Source organism: Amblyomma mixtum, chromosome 6, assembly GCF_055824585.1.
Source record: "Amblyomma mixtum isolate Tamu chromosome 6, ASM5582458v1, whole genome shotgun sequence".
NCBI classification, from domain to species: domain Eukaryota; kingdom Metazoa; phylum Arthropoda; class Arachnida; order Ixodida; family Ixodidae; genus Amblyomma; species Amblyomma mixtum.
The window spans coordinates 17,706,946-17,731,760 of NC_143017.1; the positions used below are offsets into that span (position 1 = coordinate 17,706,946).

General features: G+C 49.2%; 2 pseudogenes; one reads left to right on the plus strand and one right to left on the minus strand.

The window, feature by feature from the left end:
* Positions 1-17,387: 17,387 nt before the first annotated feature.
* On the plus strand, positions 17,388-20,923 carry LOC149338304 (uncharacterized; annotated as a pseudogene).
* Positions 20,924-22,805: 1,882 nt separating this feature from the next.
* On the minus strand, positions 22,806-23,992 carry LOC149338305 (uncharacterized; annotated as a pseudogene).
* Between the last annotated feature and the right edge of the window lie 823 nt (positions 23,993-24,815).

Here is a 24,815-nt window from a genome sequence, read left to right on the forward strand (position 1 = left end):
AAATCGAAGAGACCATACGTCAGCCCATGTCGTCGATTCTTCCAGAATGTTGGAGTACTTTCTACTCAATCCTGACGGACAGGGCGTAGCGTTGAGTCTCCTATACGATGCCCTCTCCCCCTTCGCTCGCGCGCTGGCGGCGGCGCAAAGCAAGAAAGATCTCGAAGCATCTCGAAGCCAGCCTTCGCGCCTGACCAATGAGGACGCGAACCCGGCGCGATAGGGAGAAGAAATTTGCACAGCTGATACTGTGTGTATGTGCGCGCCTGCCTTGGTGCGAAGAACGAACAGACGCGGTGCTTGCCTATATATATAAAGGGCGTTGACCACTGTCTGTCAGCCCGAGCCGCCTTTCAAGCTTCAAAGAGGCGCGCCCGTTCGACTCCAGGGACAACACCACTCGCCCAGCCACGGACCAACAAGGCAGCGTGCGCCAACCTGAGGGACGGCCTTGTCGTGAACCTCCTCTGGTCGTCGGACTGTCGCAGTGCCCGATGAACAAATAGTGTTTTGTTTGTTTACCTCTCTCTTGTGTTAGTGCCCTTTAGGTGCAATATCGCCTTTGTATTGTACTCTCTCTCTCGAGTTTAACTTTGCACGAGTTGCCTTGTTTTGTTCATCACTTCGTATGCGTTTGTACTAGTGATCGTGAAGTCCTCTGTATCGTCTCTTTGCTGTGTAAAGTTTGTTTTGTTTGTGAACATTTGGCTCCGACCCATTCTCTGGCTTGCGACCGGCGAAAGCTGGGCACCAAACGACCAAAAACCTCTTGTCACTTGGTAGCTGGTCTCTGCCTGAGCTTGCCTCGCTGAGTAGGGCATCTTCTTTGAGACCGAGAGCGCTATGCCCACACGCGCTAAGGGTGTCTGGGAACACACGCCATAAGTGCGCGAAGTATTGGCTTATGGATGAAAAGGGAAGAAAAATAAACAACTTTCAGAGTTGTTATTACGATTACAAAACCTTTAATCAGACTTATTGTGGCCTTATTAAGTTTGTTTCCGTGATACATAGCAACGCCCGTATTATACGAAATAAGCATGACAGCATACATGACCTAACTGAACACACTAAATCCTATTTCGACACATTATTCTTCTCAGAGACATGGTTGACCGAAGGCGATAGTCTCATGCATCCCAAAAACGTAAGAAATAGATCGCTTGGCCATGGCGGTGGCGTGGCAGCGTATGTAAGAATGACTATAAAACACGAAGTTATTCATGAATTTTCCCCGATAACTCAGGATGTGGAATGTCTATGAATTCGCACAAATGTTGTTTTAGACGCCATGTTGTAGAGACCACCCAGCGGGAGTAAAATCCTATTTTTTCTTTTGTCAAAGATCTGTCGGCGTACCTGCATAACTCTGGCAAAATGTTTGCAATTCTAGGTGACATGAATATAGATATGCTGGTGGACGACCCATGCTCAAGCAGCTTAAGTTTTAGTGCACTCCTGTGCCTGTATGAGCACTGTCAGTACACCCATACGCAAAACCCACCAGTTTCGCTCTGGTAGACTTACGTAGTACTGTTGTACATCCTCCAATCTCGTCGCCAGGAGTTACAGACTTAAGTGATCACTTACCAAATTTCTGCTTCTCACTGCTAGTAAAATCATAGCTAGAAAAAAAAATCATTATTTCCGTAGCATAAACTCGCGTTGATTAGAAATTTTCTGCATCCTAATACAAAATATTACTAGGGATTCAATACCATACGAACCTAACCCATATGACGCATACAATAGATTTTTCAATCACTTCATCCTCTCCTGTGAAAGAGATTTCCCCTTGCAGACAAAGGCTGGTTAACGTAAAAATTAGGAAACCATGGATAGTAGTAATCGTTTACAGAAAATACAAGAAAAGAATAAAATCTACCATTCTTTTAAACAAACTCGTGATGCAAGTGACTTTGTCAGGTACAAGAAATATCAAAATCGAGTCCATGAAGAAATAGAGTCAGGGAAACTTAAATACTATCAGGAGCTTTTCACGCGTGCAATAATGACGCCCGAAAAATTTGCAATGAAGAAACTTGGCGGGAAAAAATGTGCACGAAAAGACTTTGACCGTTACATCAAACGACCATAGTGTGGATCTTGATGATTCACTCATAGCACTAAATGAACATTTCATCAGTTGTAGCAAATATGTCTGCAGTAATCATCAACATTCATTCTCTCCTATCCCCCCAATGGCGAGTATGGTGAACTCGTTTACACTGTCCCTCACCTCGCCTTATGAAGTAGGCAAAATGATTGATAAACTGAAGAATAATTCCGCCTCTGGATTTGATGACATTAAGGCTGCTTCTATAAAACTGTAACAGGCGCTATTTCACCATTTTAAATTCGTAATATTAATTGTATGATTGTAACAGGAATATTTCATGAAAACGTTAAAATAGCTTGAATGTGTTCTATTTATAAAGGTGGAAATGATAATTCTGTAGATAACCATAGGCCCATATCTGCGCTTCCATTGTTTTCAAAAGTGATCGAAACTATCATAAATCTAAAATTAATAAGCTCTATCGATAAAATAGCATAATGTGTGATGCACAGTGTGGTTCCAGAAGGAAAAGTCGTGTGAACTTGCACTACTCAAAACTATTAAATGAATTAATTGTAAATTAAATGAATTATTGTTAATAAAATTAATTAGTCTGGTCAAAATTGCGAATTAAGTGTCAATTAAATTAATTGCGATTTAACTGCAAATTATTTATAGATTAAGGTGCATAAACTGTGGTTTAAGGTGAATTATGTGATGTGGTTTAAGGTGAATTATGTCACACGCGATGTCACAATCGACATAGGGGCAAAGAAGAGCAACTAGAGGAAAAGAGGAGGTGTCAATGCTTTTGGCATTACTCCAGTGAGGCTTCCGCAGTGCTCTCTAACGCTTTTTAATATTGCTTTCATCCCGCTGACATGGCGCTAACGTGACAACCGTGAGATATGGAAAATTTCGGTAATACGCTGATGACAGCACGGTGTGGAGTACCCACCACGATCTGCTTACTCATGAGGCAGCCCTTCAATAAGCCTTGGATGTCACCCCTAATTACGCATCATTGTGATGTGCACACGAAATCGCCGGCGGATTTTTGAACTCAGTGCGTCGACAGTGGCGCGTCGGACAGCGGAGCGCTGCGCGTGCAAGCCCAGCATTGCGCGTGTGCACGTGCGAATGGTGTGTGCGAGTCGACGACGTCGAAGAGCACGGCGAGCACGAGGAGCGGAGAGCTGACGAATCAGAAAACCGAGGTGGTGGTGGTGGCGAAAACTTTTATTTGGTGAAAGAGTTTGGGAGCCACATAGTGGCCCCGCTACATGATCGGCGTCCCTAGTCCTGGACACCGCATGACGAGGCCCCATCTCTCGCCCGTTTCACCAGAGCCCTTTGGGACTCAAGCGAGGAGCAGTCGAGGAGAGCGGTCTCCCATGACTCTCTGGAAGGGATCAGGAGTGAAGTTCGCGGTGCTGTACTTTGTTTTGCCGCATCCAGTTCGCGTTAGTGGAATGCCCATTACGTTCTTTCTCTTGGGCCCTCCGCACAACCGCCGAGAAGGGGGCGAGTCGACCCAGCGGGATAAGGGGGGCGCCGGATAGTGGAGGATTACGGGAAAGGTCAAACTCCCTTCAGGGACGGTTTCATTAGGTCGCATCCTATGTGCACATGCTTGCGGCGAGGCGGACCAGCGTCACAGTGCGTGGCTTTTGTCTTATGTCTGAAGCGGTGTGCGTTGACAGCTTGAAGCGCGGTCAACAGGATATTGCCACGCTAGCTGCAAGCATGAGGAGCGACGATGCTTAACAGATGGGTTGAATTGACTTTCCTTGAACTTGGGTCAACCGGACGTTGGGAAAGTGACAGTGTTCGCGAAGCTCGCAACAGGAAAGCTAATTCTCCAAAATCTTGATGGTGGAAAGTGTACATATGTGTACAGTGTTTGTCGCGATGAGTTACCTTCTTTCCCCAATCATTGATTGGTTGTGTTGTCCTTTCCAAATTGCTGATTGGTGATGTTTTCCTTTCCCCAATAATTTATTGGGTGGATGTTTGTGCAGCTACCTGATTGGTTACTCTCCCCACCGAGGGCGGGGACATATGGTTTAAAACCAGCTGTTTCGGCAGGACCGAGCGCTGGTTTCGTCACGTAGAACTACGAGCCAGTCAATTGTAAATATGTTTTCTCCTTGCTTGTATCTTCCTTTGCGTTTTTAATTGTTATAAAAAGTTAACCTCTCCAGAAGTGTCCTCTTGCAATGTGATTGAGCAACTCGAATCTGTAAGACGTCAAGCAATTTCCAATTTCCCTCTACGAGATCTTAAGAGAGGACTCTCAACTGGCGCAGTCAAGACAGGATCGCAACTGGCGCAGCCGTAAAGGGGAATCCAACTTAGGGGAAGGGGGCAGGTGGGGATTTTGAGTACAAGCCCAAACCATGTGGAAGATATCACAGGTCTCCCCACAGTGCGGGCATCGCCCATCCGTGTTAGGATCGTAATGTTTTATGATTGCACGACAGAGTAGAGTACCTGTCTGCAGGCGCCTTAAAGTTCGCTCCTCCGTGTTACTCAGCCCCTTTGCAGGGGCCGGGAAAAGGCGATGGTTGTTGCTATAATGCGTTATTATTTCCCTTAATCGCAGCAGAGGCTGGTTAGTCTCCGAGCCAGAAGAGCTGGGATGAGGAGCCCGGTGAGTAAGCGCTCGGGCAGCCGCGTCAGCGGCCTTATTACCTCGTAAGTCCTGGTGGCCAGGAGCCCAAATGATTCTTTTGAGTGTATCAGTGGCAGTCCGTCTTAAAATACAAGCAGCTAAGGGCGAGATCTCCCCTGCCAAGTAATGATCACATGCTTTTCGGGAGTCCATGATGATGATTCTCGAATTCGCGTGGGCGGCAGCAAGCGCTATCGCTATTTCCTCGGCTCGCATTGAATTCGGGGCTCGAAAGGAGAGTCCATCAACGTGCATTTCCTGGTGAACGACAACGGCCGTGTAAAATCCCGTGGGCGATGGCCCTGCTACGTCTACATAATATACACCGGGTCGGGAGCCATATTGTCTCCCAAGAGCCCGAGCCCGCGCTTGTCGTCTGTTTTCGTGCATGTCGGTGTCCTTGTTACGGGGAGCAGGGAGACCCAGAGCATATGGCGCCACAGTATTGGGATACGCTCCGCCTCCTCTGGAGTGCAGTCGTGTTGGATGTGTAAGCGGTTTAGCAGGCGGCTCCCAGGGGCCGTCTACCTGAGCCTCGTGTATTGGTTCACGAGGTGGGCCTCCCGCAGCTCCTGGTAGGAGTTTAGCACCCCCAATGCCTTGAGTTTAGCATTAGAGGTAGCCACCGGGAGATCCAGGGCTCGCTTAGTTGCCTTGCGGATGATGGCGTCTATTCGCGCCTCGTCTTGCTTAGTAGAGCAGAGATATGGCACGGCGTAGAGGATCCGGCTAGTCACGAAGGCATAGACGAGCCGAAGCGCGTCCCTGCCCCGTAAACCGCCCCGCTTGTTGGAAATGTGGCGGATCATGCGCCCTACCTGTTCGCCTACTCTCTTGAGTTTCACAATGGTGGAGTCCGGTCTGAGTCTGTGGTGAATGAAAAGGCCCAGAATACGGAGCTCCTCGACTTCTCTAATAGGACCTCCTGACAGAGAGATGTGAATTGCTGTCCTATCCTTTGGGTTCGCTCTGACATGCAGAAGCTCTGATTTCGCTGGAGCACATTGGAGCCCACAGTCAATAGCATACGCATCGACTATGGAAGCGGCCTGCTGAAGGCGGTCCTCCATGTCCCCAAGGCTCCCCTCAGTGGCCAAAATTGTAATGTCATCTGCATATAACGCGTGTTGAAATCCTTCCACCCGGGCCAGTTGGCTTGGGAGGTGCATCATAGCTATGTTGAACAGGAGCGGTGATAACACCGCTTCCTGAGAGGTACCCCGTGTTCCCATCATGTAAGGGCCGCATTCTTCGCCCTCAATCCGAAGAAAGGCCTGGCGATTAATCAAGAAATTTCTTACATACGCGTAGGCCCTAGCCCCACAATCGGTAGAGCTCAAGTTGGTCAGGATGCCTCCGTGTTTAACATTGTCGAAAGCCCTTTTCAGATCAAGGGCGAGGATGGCTTTGTCATTGTGTTGCATAGTTGTGGGTCGTATTACATCCCTGTGCAGCCGGAGAAGGACGTCCTGTGCAGACATGTGGGGGCGAAACCCGAACATGGTGACTGCAGAGAAGCCCTTACTCTCCAGGTATGGAGAGAGGCGATCCCGTACCATCGCCTCCATAAGCTTGCCCGCACATAAGGTCAGTGATATGGGCCTCAGGTAGTCCGTATTCACGGCCTTACCAGTTTTATGGAGAAAACCGAGGTGTGGAGGAAGACAGCGCAGCGGAGGCCGGGTCATTCAAGCGCGGAGGTGACAGCAGTCGGACATTGGGCCCGTGCTGCCGGGTATCCAACCGACGCAAGCCTCCTGTGTCCCTTCCAAGTTTTGAGGTGACAGCCAATTAATTGTGGGTCCTGCTGCCGAGAGGCTTCAATGGATAGCCTACATAAGCCTACGGCGTTTCGGGACGCCATCGACGAATTTTGGCTGCGCTTTTCCTGCTACTGCTGCCAAGTTCTTGGGGCGGCTAGCTGGAGTCAATCAGCTTCCTGTGTTCCTCTCCGCTCCTTACCATCTAGCTCTCTTCTGCCGCTTCCTTCGACGCAACGCCAGCGACGCGTCGCAGTTCATCAACCCGTGTCTTTGCTGCCAGCAATGCATCCCCGCTTCACCTGGCACGCTTCATATCTAGTGAACTCTTTCCTTTAATCTTTAGTGTTGTACGCGTGTTGAGTCTGTGTGTTTTAGTGTGCAGCTCTTTGGCGCCTGTTTCAGCGTTTCACGGCGTCGCCGTTGTCCCTCGAAACCTGCAGGGGACACCTTAGTCGCGCTGTAAGCTGCGAAACCAATGGAGCGGGAGCTTGGAAAGCAGAGGGAAGGCGCACAACTGCCCCCTTGGAACAGTGGTCACCTCAATCGTGCTATAAGCTACGCGGCGGTAGTGACAGATGTGCGCTGCACGCGTTGGCATTGTAAACGTTGTGCCAGAAACGCGACGCTGAAACCATAGGCCATCGGCGTTTATTGTGTTCATTCGCGTTGGCGTCTGCCCGGCGGATCCTCCCCCGCGGGGCCTGGAGCACCTTACCTCATGGGAGGCTTGGGAGACCCTACTGCGCTCCGAGGACCCGGCCAAGCAAGCCATCGCCACCGGCCGGGCTGCCAGCGTCATGAGCCTCCGGGACATGAACGTTTGAGTGCAGTGGGGCCGTGCGGGGGCCCAAGGACCGACGTGTCCAAAACTCCCTTGTTATAAATAAAGTTTTCATCATCATCGCGTTGGCGTTCACAACGTTTTACACTCGAATCATTTTAAGGAAAGGAAGTGGGCATCTGGTTCAGTGGACGGCTGAATCGCGCTTATAGGTACCTCTCCTATTCCCACCCCGGCTCCCAATCATCGTACGATGGGTCGGAAACCCTGTGTATTCGCATGCGTGGAGAATTTTGAAAGCACGGTCTGGAATATACCCTTGCTCAATATTGCGGCAGGCGCCCCTGGAGTCCGTAATAATGACTCGGGACTCTGGATCTGCGGCGGACAGTGCAATGGCGATCTCTTCCGCAAATGTAATGTTTGGGGCACGGAAAGTAAGGCCCTGAACTGTAGTGTTTTGGTGGATGACGGCAGTCGTGTACCAACCCCCATGGTGTGGGCCGGCCGCATCCACATAGAAGACACCTGGCTTATGGCCATATTGTTGAGAAATAGCCTCCGCCCGCGCGAGACGGCGACCATCATGGGTGTCTGCAGTCATGTTCTTCGGAAGGGGTCGCACCTGGAGTGCAAAGCGCCAGGCTTCAGGGATGCGGACCCGTTCTTCTGTATGTGTTGCGTAGGATATGTGTAAGCGGCTCAGAAGGCGGCTCCCCGCACCCGCAGGTGTTTTGCTTAGGCGCAAGTATTGATTGTTAAGATGAGCTTCTCGTAACTCCCCAAAGGTGTTGGTCATCCCCAGACCGAGGAGACGCTTGTTGGACGTCGTTATGGGGAGGTCGAGCGCTCTCTTATAAATCTTGCGGAGAACTACTTCTAAGGCATTCTCATCGCATTTGCGTAGGTGGAGGTAGGGAGCCGAATATAAAATCCGGCTGGTTACGAATGCATTGGCCAGCCGCAGGGCATCTTTGCATCGTAATCCCCCCCTTTTATTGGACACCCGACGGAGCATCCGACCCACCTGGTCCCCCACCTTACGTAGCTTGTTTAGGGTAGTGTCTATCTTGCGCCTATGATGAATGAAAAGCCCCAGTACTCGGATCTCCTCGTGTTCAGGTATCGGTCCGCTAAGTAGGGAAAGGGCAATTTTGGTTGTGCACTTTGAGTTGGGGCGTATGTGCACAAATTCCGATTAGCTCGGGAAACATTCAAGACCAGAGCGACGAGCGTATTCGTCCACAATAGCTGCCGCTTGTTGCAGGTTGGTCTCGATGTCTCCAACCGATTCTTGTGTTGCCCAGAGGGTGATGTCGTCCGCATACAGAGCGTGCTGCACACCGGCGACCTCTGCCAGCTGGGTAGGGAGCTTCATCATGGCCAGATTAAATAGTAATGGCGAGAGGACAGCTCCCTGTGGGGTCCCTCGTGTGCCAAGTTGATATGGGCCATATTCTGTGTCTTGCAGCCGGATATAGGATTGGCGATCTGTAAGGAATTGTTTGATATAATTGAAAGTATTGCGCCCACAGTCTGTTTGCGACAAGTGGGATAGGATGATCTCGTGGGTCACATTGTCGAAAGCCCCCCGCAGGTCAAGTGCGACGACTACTTTATCATTGCTGGGGTGCTCGACGGGGTCGAGAATCTCCTTGTGAAGTTGCAACAGGACATCTTGTGCGGACCGGTGTGGGCGGAAACCGTACATGGTGTCTGCGAAAATGTTTTGCTGTTCCAGGAAAGCCGACAATCTGTCGCGGACCAGTCTCCATCAGCTTCCCCACACACGAAGTGAGGGAGATGGGCCGGAGGTTGTCGGTGTTAATGGCTTTACCTGGCTTGGGAATGAAAGTTACTAGTGCCGTTTTCCAATCTATGGGGAGTGGTGTGCCTCCAATCCAGATAGTGTTGAAGTAATCGAGGAGAGTTTCGTAGGCGGGATCTGGGAGGTTGGCAATAAGCTTTACCGTCACCTTGTCCCGTCCCGGTGCTGTACCTCGCTTCATTTTAGCCAGGGCCGCTTTTAGGTCATGGAGCTGGAACGGTTGATCCAAATCCGCGTTCTCGGAACCTGCATACGAGTACGCCTGACCTCGGGGATCCTGGTGTATACTCAAATATTTGTCGCGTAGCGCATCGGCCAGTTTGGCCGTGTCTCCAGTGAAGTTATGTATAGCCCTTTGAAGCTGTTTTTGTGTCTCAGTACGGGTTTGTGCCGGATCAATAAGGGCGCGGAAGAGGCGCCACGTACTCCGACTCGACATTTGCCGAGCTGCAGTGTTGCATCGGTGCACCCAATTGGAGTCGGCGAGTTGGGCCGCGTATTGTGCCGCCTGTTGGGTGATATCCGCGATGCGAATTTTGCGTACCATCGTGTGGGCTCCGGCTCATGCGGGTCTTGAGGGGAACGAGGCAGCCGACGCAGCCGCCCGCGCGCTTACTCACCGGGCGTCGCCTCATCCGCAGCCTGATCCGGAATTCAATTTCAATCCGGCCATCACCTTTAAAGAGATCACCTCTCTTTATCAAAACTTTCATGGTCTATATCCCCCTTCCTGTAAAGGCCTCACCAGGGTGGAGGACCGCTGGCTTCTCCGCCTCTATACCAATACTGTACTGTGCCCGGCAGTACTTAAGCACTTCAATTCTTCCTTCTCGGGCGCGTGCCCACACTGTGAGGAGGAGATTTCGGACACCTACCACATGGTGTGGGCATGTGCTTCCAATCCGGCCTACCCACCCCACCTCCACCCCACTCGAGAGGACTGGGAAGCTGCCCTGCGCGGCTGCTCCGAACTCCATGCCCAACAGGCATTGGTAGCTAGAGCCCGGGCCGCTGCAGAAGCTACAGGGATCCCGAACTAGGGATCCCTCCTAGTGTTTTTAAGGAGCGGGCCCTTCCGGCTCGCCCCATCGACCTCTCACTGTAAATAGTAATAAAATTTTTCCTCCTCCTCCTCCTCCTCCTCCCAATCATCGTATCCTCCCCCTCCCGACCAAAATGTCCCTCGTCCTGCACGCAGGCCGTCGTCATGCGGTCACGCTGCACCATTCTCCTCTCTCTGATACCCAGGGTGTAGCCTACACGGATGCCTCTTTCGTGTCTTCTCGAGGTTCCTAAGGCTACGCCCTGCACCATCCTCAACTCCCCACTCCTGAAACCCATAACAGCGGGCCGTATCTACGCCCTCCAGACGCATTGCTCCTCGAGGTCCTCGCCATTGCGCATGCCCTCCAGTCATTTACCCTCCTTCCCTCTCGCCAAAAGTACACAGTCTATTCAGACTCACAAGTCGCTATACACCACATACAGAACCGCACCCTAACCCCTTCTCTCCAACAGGAGGTCGAACGAGCGGTCTCCGCACTGCAGCCGTCCATCGTTTTCCTCCGCTGGGTCCCTGGGCATTCAGGAATTGACGGGAATGAGCTGGCCCATCAGCTCGCCCGCGACACACTTTTCCGGGCACCGTTGATCCCCTGGCCCAAGCCTTCGGAGGGCGGTCGGATACACCCTTCGCCGCACCATAAAAGAGGTCTACCTCGAGCTCCGCCTCGACAAACGCCTTTACTCTCCCCCTCATCTATCACTCACGGGGCCGGAGGCTCGCCTTCTTCGACAAGTCCAAATGAATATAGTCATCACCCCGTCCCGCCTCTTTCTCTATCGATATCGATCGGACCCTTTCTGTCCCAACTGCCCCTGTATCCATGCGGACCTCACCCATTGCCTCTTCTATTTCCCGGCTGCTCAGCCGTCGGGTCCCTACCCCCCCACCATCTTTATCCATCACCACCTGGCTCGACTGGCTTGGCTCTGAAGGGGAGAATGAACAGCGACCAGGCAGTCGACATGCTCGGCCTGTAAATTATGGTCGAATAAAGGTCTTCTACTACTACTGGGTACGTGGGCTGATGAGAGAGAGATGTGCGCTGCATACGTTAGCGCATGATCCCAGCTGGAATGGTTTGACGCGTCATACATAACGAGTACGTCACCCAGAGTGCGGTTGAACCCCTCTATGAGAACGTTTATTTGCGGGTGGTAAACTAAGTTTCACGGTGAACAGATCCGCATGCTTAGAGGAGCTCTTGAACGGCCTCGGATAAAAAGACACGGCCTAGCCCTCTCACTCAGGAGCTCCCGAAGATGCGCCGTGACAAAGGACAAAGTGGCGGAGAATTAAGTAAGCGACTTCACGGGCCGTTGCCGCGGGAAGTGCGGCTGTCTCAGCATAACGAGTTAAGTGATCGACAGAAACGATTACCCATCAGTTACCGGCGGAAGTGCACGAAAGCGGGCCATGTTTCGATGCCGATGCGGTCGAAGGGGGGAGCAGGGCGGGTCGACCAATCGACATGGTGATGCCTTCTTTTGCTGACAGGCGGTGCACAAGCGAAGGTTGTGACGGGCAAAGTTATGCATACCGCGCCAGTAATAGTACTGACGAAGCCGATGATAGGTTTTCTGGACGAGAGCATAAAAGCCTTTAGCTCAGAACGTATATGCTGGGGAAGTTCAGCCTCCTGACTGGTCGCCCTTTCTTGACGTGTACGCCTTCAATGTGCGGTCGGAGTGTGGGAGTGATGGGGGCATGAGAACCTATACCGAGATCGCTGAATTCGGCATCAGTAAACGAAGCTTCTCTGTCGCGCTAGCCGCCACTGGCTCGATTCCCACTTATGTTTAGAGTGTTGTAGTTATTTACTTTACTGCGCTAGCAGTTTAGTCTCCTTTCTCAAAAATTTCCGCGCTCTGTGCGCTGCGTGTGTTGTCCGTGCATACGTGCGCCTGAGCATTTGTATGTGCACACGCGTGCACAATCTGTTGAACGCACATCCGGCCATTCACTGGTAAAAAATCGACCGCTGGTTGCGATTTTCGGTAATGCGAAGTTCGAGCGCAACTCTTCCCACGCCACCTATCTGGCATGTATCGTATCACGCTGCTAGCCACTCTCCGGGATCTTCCCGTGGTAGCCGCCTTCCAGGTGGCGTTTAATTTGCACTGCTACTTGGACAATCGGTTACGCTGACTACGACGCGGAACGCAGGAAGGGGCGCATAAGAGCTGCGCTCTGAAATGCCCCACCTTCCTGCAGCCGATCTACCTGAGGTGGATTGCGGTGAATGCTGCACGTATGCCGTCGCCAAAGCGTTCTACAAAAGAACGCCAACAAGCATGAAGCCTGTTTCACATGCAAGCGAAAACGCTAGCGAAGTGTTTTAAGACGTGTTAAGCGAATGTTTGGTTTGGTTTATGGGGTTTAACGTCCCAAAGCGACTAAGGCTATGAGAGACGCCGTAGTGGAGGGCTCCGGAAATTTCGACCACCTGGGGTTCTTTAACGTGCACTGACATCGCACAGTACACGGGCCTCTAGAATTTCTCCTCCAAAGAAATTCCAGCCGCCGCGGCCGGGATCGAACCCGCGTCTTTCGGGTCAGCAGCCGAGCACCATGAATCGAATGTGAAGTTATTTCTTCTGCTGTAAAAACGTTCTTCTTTGAACTGCACACATCGACGCTGCCTGTAAAGTCATGGCTTCATGCTAAGGAGATGTTTGTGCCACGGACGGTGAATTGCCACCTCTGCAATGCGCCAGAGACCATGTTGTTTTATTCTGTGCATTGATGCTGTGTTCTTCTGGGACATATTACAACGAACAATTAAGAAGGACATTGGCATCCCATCGTGCAGTATCCGTTTTTTGCGTGTGGAGAAAAATTGTGTTGTGCCATATGATCTATTTATGATACTGGGACTATTTAGTCTCTGGAGGAGCCGCATGATGGACCGCCATGCCGAATCACCATGGTCGTCGAAATCTTTGTTTCGTGAACAATGCGCTTTGGTGCGGGCCATTAAGTATATGAACGTATACCAACTCGCCCAACTTTCCATTCTACTGCATATGCTGCCCTGCCAGAGCCGCCTTGCTGGCTCCCCTATCTGGATGCTTGTGTGTGTCTGCCACACTTGTGACTTTTGATGTTTGGCAGACACATACAACTACTTTTAAAATAATTACCCTGTTAAGCTTCTATTGATGAACACCCCAAATTATTTTTTTTAAAAAGTACATCCACTATGGTGACTGTTCGCTTCTGTCATGCGCGGCAACGAGAGCCAAATAGCAGCCGCCTGTCAGAGCACTCCGAGAACAGCGTCACGAAGCTGTCCGCTAGCTATCGGAATTTTTTTTTTTATAACAAGAACAATTTCAGTGCATCGTCATTGCACAAAATCGCTTCATCCCACTTATATTTCATTTCAGTAGCAACTTTCAAGGCGTTTATCGCATCGCAGCGAGCGCATGTATTTCCGCATTGCCTCTTTGTGTAATCGCTATTTATTTCTTTTTTTTTTTCAAGTATCGTACCGCTCCTACATGCGCGCCTTTCCTGGCTTATTTAAGTCACGTGCAATAAAGAACGTTGGGATTCTTAAAAAAGCCCCAATTTATACTTCTTTGTTTTGTAATAATACAGGGTCTGTTCTGAAAGTAGTAGGACTCATTTTTTTTAATCAAAGTTATTGATGAGAATAGCACAAACAATCAGAATTTTTCAAAGTAGCACCCTTCCGCACCTACACGCTGCTGCCAAAGAGTTTTCCAGTTTTGGTACGCCTCCGGAACCCCTGGACCGGAATGCTGTTTAGCTGCCTTGTCATAGCCTGTTGAACCGCCTCTACCGATCCGTGTTTCCCCTTGAGCGTCGATTTTATTCTCGGCAATAGAAAAAAGTCTCGCAGGGCCAAGTCGGGGCTGTAGGGGGGCTGAGGCAGCGTTGCCGCCTTGTGCTGGGCAAAAAATCGGAGTCTCATTCACATGATGAAGAAGAACCTCGCAGATCGCTTTCCGGTTGGCATTTTGCTCCTCTGGCAACACTCCCGGCACCAACTTCGCGCAGACTTTCCTCATGGTTAAGTTTACTGTCAAGAGCTCAAAAGCTTGCGTTTGAGGAAGGCTCAAGTCATCAGCAATCACTCTGATACTCATCCTACGATCACTGTTCAGTAAATATCTCACTCGCTACACATTTTCATTGGTCTTGCTGTTCGAAGGGCGTCCGGAGCGGTCGTCGTCTTCCACTCTTTCCTTACTTTCTCGGAAAAGCTTGTGCCACTCAAAAACACCTGATCTACCCATGGCAGCATCACCGTAGGCCTCCTTAATCATGTCATGAGTCTCTTTGCCAGTTTGACCAAGGTTTACACAAAATTTGTTCGCGCATCGATGATCTAGTAAACGCTCCATGATTCTGCGTGACGAGACGTTTCGACAGTGGTTCACAATCCAAGCGACCTGCTCTTTTCAACGACCGGGACCCGACTGCCGATTTTACCCAGCATTCCCAATAACCCCCTTCAACGATCCTGCACGCGCAGGCCGCCTCTCGTCCGCCCGTTCGCCGAGGAAAAAACCAGTCCTACTACTTTCAGAACAGACCCTGCATATTAGTACGTGTGTTTTAATGCGTCAAAGCGACGCGGAGTCTATCAGGAACGCTGTAGTGGAGGGCTCCATTATAACGTACACCAGATGGGGTTCCTCAGAGAGCACTCACATCGCGCAGCACACGCGCAGTTTTGCATTTCGCCGCCATCAAATTGCAGCCTCGCCACCGGTATCGAACCCGCGATCTTGGCATCAGCAGCCGAGCACCACACCCACTGAGCCATCGTAAGGGGTTATGCAGTATTTGCTGTCCGAGACAAGGAACGCCTCCGAAAGAAAATGTTGCACCACGTGATTAGGTCGTTGCGCCTGTGCTTCAAATATTTATGGTACACGACTGAAAGAAACGGAAACCGTTCTCACTCAGTCCTTTACGAGTTAAAGCAGTGCTAACAATTCGATTAAAGTTTTACGTAAGCATGTGAAAGGGGGATACAATTAAATCCAACATTCCGCATCAATATGGCGTAAAATACTTTAGAATTACCAGAAGCACATTGCAGAAGCGCCAATTAGCTTTCTTCGCAGACTAGAGATTTACTTCAGTTTTGTTGACGAACTGGATGCCATTTCGAATGAGTGCCATTTTTACACTGCCAAGCGCAGATAGCTTTCGCTGAGTAGATCTACGTGCTGGTTCATGTAATTTTGTCTGAAATAAATAAAGCATGCCTTGCTCCAAAAAATCTGCGGCTGAACGGAGTCCCGAAACGGTTCGGAACGGTTCCTTTCAATCGTTGCTGTTCGGGTTCAGTTCCAAGATGTCGGAAAAAAATTTAGGCTCGGTTCGGCTCCGGGCAAAAATACGGGATCCTTTTCAAGTTTCGGATTCAGGTTCGGTTCCAGTTCGACATCCTGGCCGCAACTGAGAATCTTATAAATGACACCTGTTGCGCATGCAATACGCTTGTTCTTTTCTAAATATGCTTCTTACCACACGTGCCAGTTTTCGAGTTAACCTTTCCCACCACGTTGCAGAATCTGGAAAGTTTGCAAGGTGCTGAAAAAACAATGTAAATACCATATTTGCCTGAGATCTGTTTTTTAGGATTATGTGAAACCTTATGTAGGCAAGAAATGACTGTACGTGGCGGCCGGCCTAAGAATGAGGTGCAATGAACGATGGACAAGAGATGATTTAATGGCCACTGGCCTAGCGTCGCGCAGGGCAGGGCAGGGGGACGGTGCCTTCCGATATGTGAGCGGCATCTCTGGCCGGTGAAGTTGGGTCGATTAGGGCGTCGCTTCCAGTTCGTCGTGTCGGGTGGTCAGGGCGGAGGACGGGGCGGGAGAGCAACGGCGAGGTCGGATCAGGTCGGAGAGGCTGGGGAAGCCGGGCGACGCAAGCCAAGGACTCACGGCTGACGACCACGGCTGACACAGGACGCCGAAGGACCAGGATGCCGATGATAACCCAGCACCTCCTCCAAATTATACGCGGCGGCCAGCCGACGAATGAGGCGCGATGAACGATGAACAAGAGATGATTTAATGGCCGCTGACCTAGCGCGAGCGCTCAGTTCCGCGCCACTGCCAGCTTCGACTTCGTGACAATATTTTCTCTGACTGGCCTTGCAGACTGCCATTTAGTTTTATTCTACCTGCAAACTTCACGAAACGCTCTATTGAATCGTTCCATTACGTTTTTTGTTCCCCGCTCCGTGAGAGAGGTCCGTTTCGTCTGGGTACCTGGTCATTCGGGTGTCTATTTTAACTGTGTTGCGTTTCAATGCTCTCTTGTATTGTATGCTCAAAGAAGCTTGTTCATTCATGGTTATATATGCATTTTTTTGTCTCTTCACTTTCCCTCCCTGCAATGACCCTCAAATGAGGGTTGACAGTATTCATAAATAAAAATTAGGTGGCTGATTTATTGGCAAGGTTAGTTCTCACTGCCCCTGTAATCTATCTCGTCCCTCACCTCATTCTGTTGGAGATTTTCTATTTCGTGCAGTTCCAACATATCTCAGCCAGCTTCAGTGATTCGTTGCTATATTCTGGATTTTTAGCACCTAGACTACTCTTGCAATGTTTACTCGTGTAAATCAAGGCTGTGCGAGGTGTCAATGACGTTTCTGCGATACAGAATCCCCCCCCCCCAAAAAAAAAAAAAAAAAAATTGTACTTATCCAGATGCGCGTTCGCTACGACAAAACATTGTGAGTCATGTGCGGAAGTTGAAACAAAAGAACATTTTCTCCCCTCCTGCCTTCAGTTTGCACTTCAGAGAAAGACGTAACTGGAGGTCTCTCTTTCGACGTTAAGACTGCCTGCGTCTCTTCCAGTTCTTTCGTTCACTGTGAGCACCAAGGGATTCGCGTTGAATAGGGTTTGTGGATGGCTTCCCAATTACATTATTGGCACTGGTAGGTTATCCTAGTTACACTGCACTGTCCTAGTTACACGGCCGACTTAATCGCGGTTAACCGTAATCATGGAGAGTCTGTCAAAAATACCGGGCTTCCGCGCGGGCGATGGCAATAGGGGATATTCAAAATTACTTGCTCATCTGGCAACACTGGACACGCCGCCATCTTGTGTTGGGCAAGCGTACGTCCTGCGGCCGCCGACTGTGTATCTGTGTCTGACTGTGTGTTGTGGAGCGTTCGCAGCGCAAAACCCGGAGCCACACATTTTGTCTCCCTATGGCACAGGGACAGCGTTTTCCGTCCAGTGGTCGCGAAATGTGGCGGAATAATCTAGACGATTTGCCACTCGTCACTGAAGACACGCTGACGCGTTTCTGCACGTCGTCAACGCCATCGATGCGGCAGCAGACCAAATCCTATGCCTTTGCTGTCGAAGCGTACGTACTTTCGTCGTCGCTGGTCACAAACATCTGCGATTCAAGGTTTGTGGATTTATCCTTGCTGTGATAGATGTCGTCGAGATAAGTTTGTGCTATATATAAAGCCTTGCTTTACTGCAGTAACCGTGGTACCGCCTGCGCCGCTTATTACGTGCATTCTGAAGCGAATCAGGTACATTTGCGTTATAATGTAAGTCAGCGCAAGTCCCGCGATGGTTAACGCACGATGTTCGTAAATACTATGTTGGTGGTGCTTGCGTGAGCTCGCCGTGCCGGTTGATAATTTGCCGTTAAGCGGTATGTCCAGAGGGACGTCAGAACCTCAGTACGATGTCTTTTAGGCCCTTCCGTTTCAGCCTGTTTTTTTTTTAAGAAAACAAGGCTTCGAGCAGTTATCTATCTGCACAGTCGAAACATGACGTAAACAACACTTGAAAACGTGATAAGGAAAACGTTGACTTGCATTTTAATACAGGAACAAACACTTGGTTTTGCGACCTCGTTTGTTCGCGCGCTGTGGTGTTGCACACATTTCAGCCACCTATTAGTGTGCTAGCGCTAAAAGCCGCAGTCACTGACTTTGCTGATCTGTGTCTGTTTGTCCGGCCCCTGCTTGAGCCGACCGCCCGATCGGAAAGGGCTGCTTGAGCCGAGCGCGAGTGGAACGCAAACCCGACTTTCACTTATACTTACGCATGAATAGTGATCAACTTTTCCTTCCTCTTTCACTAAGACATGTGTCAATATACCGCAGTACTGAAGAATAAGATACGCACAGTTTAATGAGATAAGTAAACAGTGGCCGTACAATGCCAGTACACCTAATTTGCATTTGGCTTAGTCACGCGAACTTAAGTAAAGTTTGGGTTCGACATAGTTTACAGCTGAGATAAATTGCAGGCGCTGGATAGTTCCGCAAGGAAATAAAAGGAGCCAGGAAAGGTGTTCGACACGATCAAGTGCATACTACCAACTGATGGCTTATTTTTGGCATGAAGGAAAAGAAAGCGCAAAGGATAACGAAGAAGATTATTTTAATTAGAATAAGCGGCAAGTCAAAGCAGTACATGTAGTGAACGGGAAAAGGCATTCTTGTATCACTGCTGAGGCCGTCGTGTACAACACAGGACAGGAGGGAGCATGTGTGTGTTCCGTCGGTGGCACTTAGCAGGTGGGAGATGCTGATGTTAAAGGCATTAAGAGTAGCAGGCAAATGTGATTGCTATGAACCATGCTTGGGACTAAAGCGATGCACATGGCCCATCCTGCGTAGCGTCTACTAGTGATATCAGGCTGCGGTTCATATATGTTAACCACCTGTGCATTCGTAGAGATTGCTATGTTGTACATGATAGCCTCAGCGTTGACAAGAGGATGTGTTTTTCCGTTAATTACTTGTCATGCTTCGACTTGCCACTTATAATCAAAATATTCTTCTTTCGGTACCCTTTGTGCTTTCTTTTTCTCATGTCAAGAATGAACTATGAGTTGGTAGTGTGCACTTAACCGTGTTGAAAGTCTTTCCTGGCTTCTCCTCTTTCCTTGTGAAAGTATGCAGCACGTGCGATTTACCCCAGCGCTAAATCGTCTATTTTTTTCTTCATCACCTCCATCACGCTGCCTCCCACTGTTGTTTTGTGGGTCTCATCTGATTCAATGTGTTGATTGTCGTCATTTTACTCTCCTGGCAGGTTTGACGTTGTCTACGCACGAGCAATATGTTTCCGAAGCCAGAAGAAGACTGGTAAACCATACATGGTTCTTCTTGCCTTTAAACAGACAACTGGTGTCATCACTGATTCAGCCTGCGAGTGCCCAGCTGGTGCGAGCCAGTCGTGCAGCCACATTCTCGCAGCACTGCGGGTAATAATTTTGCTCAAGAAGCAGGGCTTCAAAGAGGCACCGGCTGAGCTTACTTGCACTGAGCTCCCTCAACAGTGGAGGCGACCTCGACGACAAGGAATTAGGGCAATGAATGTACAAGACATCGACTGGAGGAGCCCACGGGAGAATGGCGTGCCTGTGCCTTCTCCATCGCGGCTCTTTAGTACACCTGCAAAGAAAGAGGAGGAGCAGAAGCAACTAGACTCCTTGCATGTACTAGGCAGAACTCTTGGTGACCTCGGAAGCCGTGATTTTTCCATGGTGTTTCTGGCTGCCGAGGGGCCATTTGTTGACACAAAGAGAGGGCCAGCACCTGCTGGTTCACCACTCTCCTACCGGCAAGCAAAGCTGCCTTCGGGCTTCAAGACGTGGCTGTCGGCCAGCATCTCTGCAGGGTCCGGAAGAATCACTGCTGTCCCAGACCTTTATCTTTTTGATGAAGTGGCACAGTGCAGGTTGCCCGACACCTTAAGTGCTGAAGAGCTGAGCATACTGGTGGTAAGCACTGCCTGTCTTAAGTTTTAATGCCTGTACTTTTGATACTGTACTTCTATGCCAGTGTGGGTACTGGTTTTTTTACAAACAGTAATGTTATGTGCACAAACTACACAAAAATGCAAAGCTACAGTGTCATAAAACTTCATCAAATTAAGATATCACTGTTGCTCTGAGAGTTTTTCTGTAAAAGTCTAATCACAGAAGAGTTGGCACTGGATGGTGTGTGATCATGTACTTGCATTTCTTCTGCTGTTTTTGCAGGAACTACAGCTGTCACCACAAGAAGCAAGAGAGTTAGAGCTGAACTCCAGGCAACAGACACATAGTGCAAGGTGGCGGGAAGCACGAGCGAACCGATTAACTGCCTCACGCTTTGGGCGTGTCATTAAGAGGAGGGAGGAATGGACCGATGCAGGTGTTGCCAATGTCATTGAAAGCAAAGACCTCTCTCGCATTCGCGCAGTACAATACGGACTAAGAAATGAAAGCCTTGCTGCTGACCGTTACAGTGCTGTTATGCAGAGCTATGGACACTATGTGTCACTTCATCAGAGTGGCATAGCCGTTAATCCTGGATTTCCGTGGCTAGGCGCTAGCCCTGACAGATTTGTTTTTGATCCTGAGGAGTCAACATTTGGAGTTCTAGAGATCAAATGCTTATATTCTTTAAAGGACAGCGAGCCGGAGCAAGCTGTAGCAAGGCCATTTTGCCTGAGATTTAGTGAAAATGGCGAGCCAGAGCTTGACAGAAGACATGAGTACTACGCTTAGGTGCTCGGTCAGATGGCTGTGACCGGCTGTTTGTGGGCAGACTTCGTGGTGTGCTCTGAGAACTGGATAGCAGTAGAGCGTATACAGTTTGACAAAGAAGACTGGCTTCAAATGCGTTCGAAGCTGGACGATTTCTTTTTTGGGCACATATTGCCATACATGAAAAATAAGCGCCAGTCCCTCTAGATTTTTTTTTCTCGTCAAGTGAAGGGGCACGCAAAGGGCTTCCTTGAAAATAAACATTGGTTTATTGGGGTTTAACATCCCAAAGTAACTCAGGCTATGGGGGGCACCGTAGTGAAGGGCTCCGGAAATTTCGACCACCTGGGGTTCTTTAACGTGCACTGACATCGCGCAGCACATGGGCCTCTAGAATTCCGCCTTCATCAAAATTTGGCCGCCAAACCGGGATCAAACTTGTGTGTTTTGGGTCAGCAGCCAAGCGTGGCAACCTCCGAGCCACAGCGGTGGGTTGAAAATAAAGATGCCTCCCCTGGAATAATTGTTTCGTGTGTATTCCTTTTCGCATACACTGATAGTACATCATAAATACAAAAGGTTCTTCATTCAGCTAATCAACAAGAATTCACTTCTGAACATTCAGATTTCATCCCTTACCATCGTTACACATTTAGTGGGCTTAGCAGCTCAGGCTGAAGCATCAAAACATTTTATTGTCAGTATTAGATGGAATTATGGAACAAAGAGCATCAAGTAGCAAGAATGTTGACTTAATATAGACGTTATCTGCAGCTACCTGTTTTCACTTCGTTCACCCTCGTTACTCAGTATTTTCACGTCACGCAGTCAGTTATTGCAGCAGTAGGCTGTTAGCATCCTTGTTGTAATCAGGCTCCTATGATGCACAGATAACCTGCACAAAAGCAACAAAATAGTCTGGTTGCATAACTATGAGGGAGGCAAAGAACACTTAATCATGACTATTTTATTATCGATCATCTTAAAGGGACACTGAGGAGAAATTGAAGGCTGCCTATATTGATAGATTACCACATTTTAACACAATAAAGACTCTACTTTCACAGAAAACAGTCTTTCTAAGCTAGAAAGAGCAAAAATTGAGATGCAGCATCAGATTTTAAGTGCCAGTCCCAGAGGCTAGGCTAACATCTGCACACTTCAAAATGGTAACAATGGAGCCTGTCTGTATAGACATGAGTATTGGGTAGCTGGAAAAGTTTTAAATGCAACTTTCCCAGCATTAAGTTTGTGCTTCTTGCCAATACAAACACCAATACAGCCAGAAAGAGTCGTACAACAAAACTTGGTTGAAGTTCTTCTCAGTGTTCCCTCAACCACAAACATAATACCACAGAGGCAACTTGCTATGCATGAACAAAGGTTGGCATAACAATGCATCCATAGCGAGCGACCTAGCTTGCGCCACCACCACACACGACAAAATAAATCAGTTCACAACGCTGCAAGGGTGTCTAGTTGATCTCGCATTATGAAGGAAAGGCACACTGTAGCGATGCATTAAAATGACTGGGTACCAGTTTTTTCTGTGTTGTCCCCTGATCATCTCGTTGCATGCACCCTTACAGTATGCATGACGCCTTCATTCAACTTGCTGTAGGCAATAATGTCAGGTGTGCCACTTGCATGAGTGTTAAAAATTCAAGCTGTATCTTACCGGTTCTCACCTATGGGGCAGAAACGTGGAGGCTAACAAAGAGGGTTCAGCTTAAGTTAAGGACAACGCGGCAAGCTATGGAAAGAAAAATGATAGGTGTAACATTAAGAGATCGGAAGCGGGCGGAGTGGGTGAGGGAACAAACGCGGGTTAATGATATTCTAGTTAAAATCAAGAGGAAGAAATGGGCTTGGGCAGGGCATGTAATGCGAAGGCAAGATAACCGCTGGTCCTTAAGGGTAACGGAGTGGATTCCAAAAGAAGCCAAGCGTAGCAGGGGACGGCAGAAAGGTGGGCGGATGAGATTAAGAAGTCTGCAAGGATACAGTGGCCGCAGCTGGCAAAGGACAGGGTTAATTGGAGGGACATGGGATAGACCTTTGCCCTGCAGTGGGTGTAGTCAGGCTGATGATGATGCTAGGCGTGGCTAGGATATATGGACTTCTAAAGGCGTTGGATTAGGGGTGACTGAAAGTTTTTGAGGATAGCTGTCACAGTCCATATTTGATTAATAAGTGGAGCCAAGGTGACTGGTATTGCTCTGTCGAATATGTGGTATGCCTTGATCCTCTGTATACGGCGCTCGACATGAATTCTGAGTGAGGCGATTTCTCGTGTTTCCTTGACTTCACTTTCTGTAAACTTCTGATCTTTTAGAAATGGCGGAATATTTAGCTTTACATTTTGCTTAGTTAAGAGGTCTTCAATGCGGAAACCTTTATCGGCCATTACAGAATCACCGTCGTCAAACTCTAGGTCAAGAAACCCACTCTTGATTACACACTCTCGGTCAGAAATAGATCCTGTAAACAAGCCTGACAAAAAGGACACGAGCCCATTAGGTTGCACACCTATTAGTCATTTAAAAGTGTTGCAGGACTTGTACACTGAATATGTGCTGGACTGGAGGGACAGAGATGAGATGATGGCACATCGCACTCAATCTCAGTTGCGTCCAATATAACTCTAGTGGATGCATACTTTTCAGCAAATTCTGGCGGCATTGTGGCGTCCACTACAGCTCGTGGTGCCCACAGAGGTATTAGACATAACCTGTCGTACATAAAGTTTAACCAGGCGGTACATATCCTAGCGATTGTAGGCTGTGATACATTAAATCTGTGAGCCAGGTCGGCTTCAAACAACCCAAGGCGCAGTCGCACAAGAACCAAGAACAGTTCGTTCTCTACGGTTAGCTTCCGCTTGCGACCCTTGGAACATTTTGCCTCTCCCTCAATGTCTCCACGCAAAATGTTGCAGCCATTCTCTCCTGGATTCAGGAAAAGCAGAAGACCTGTGAAACACTCGTACCCTGGTAACCCAGTGTAAAACATAATGTCCTCATCACAGTCCTTGAAACGCTCAAAGCAGAAGGCAGATGTTCTTTCTCTTTCTTCGGAAAGCTGACAGGTAAGGTTTTCATTCTCCACTTGCAGCTGGCGAGAAGCCTCCCTGGCTGCTATAAGCTGCTCCTCCAGCTGCGTGCACCTATCCTGAAATTTTGACAAATTTCTTTTCTGCTCCTCTGCAGTGGTGGTGACCCGCTCTAAATCTATGGCTGGGGGATTGGTGGGTGCGTGTTCACATAAATTTCCGTCTTCCTGATCATCACTGCATGCAGCTGCATCCATCTGTGCAGCACAGTTGGAACTGCCTGTCAGCTCCGACGCCTGCACTGCCTGACGTGCTCGCTTCACAGTTCTGTTAACCAGTGGCGGTGCACGCTGTTTTGGGGGCTTTCACTTCTTTTTCTCTTTAAGAAAGCTGAACACTGATGGCACAGCTGTCTCACGAAGAATCCTGTAGCCACTTGCCACACCAGGCACACAGTCGCTTTCATGAAAGTGCTTAGAGCAAACTTTCGTTGACTTGCTGACTTGGAAGTCGGCTCCTTCATCCCTCCGGATGGCAATGATCCATTTCTTGAGCAATGTTGGATCATTTGGGAAGCGATGAAATGACACCTTAACAAAAAGAAATGAAAGTGACATCATTTAACATTCCATCGGGAAGTTTCATGCACCAGCATCACAGTTCGCAACATAATATTGCTCTCAGGAAAACCTGCTACAGTCTCGTAACGGCGGAGGCCTTCACAAAAAAACGGCTTGGAAGGGGTGCTGACATGACCGCGTATGCAAACGTGCGAAAAATGCGACGGGACAACATTAATTTAGAGTTCACATTGCGTGAAGGTGCACGTCGCACATGACAAACGTAAACGATTAACGAGACGCAGGCCGGGCGCCTAAAAATCTTCAGAGGCAGTTTTAATGGGCGTTCCTGGCAAGAGCTTGGGTCACAGCAGCCGCAAAAACAAAAACAAAACAGACGTACAGACTGTGTCACACTTTGAGGGGAAACTGCGAGCGCATGGCCGCGCTCTTCGGAGCGCCCGTGCATTCGACATGGCCGCACATAAAGCCCAAGCTGATCAGAAAAACAGGGACCTGG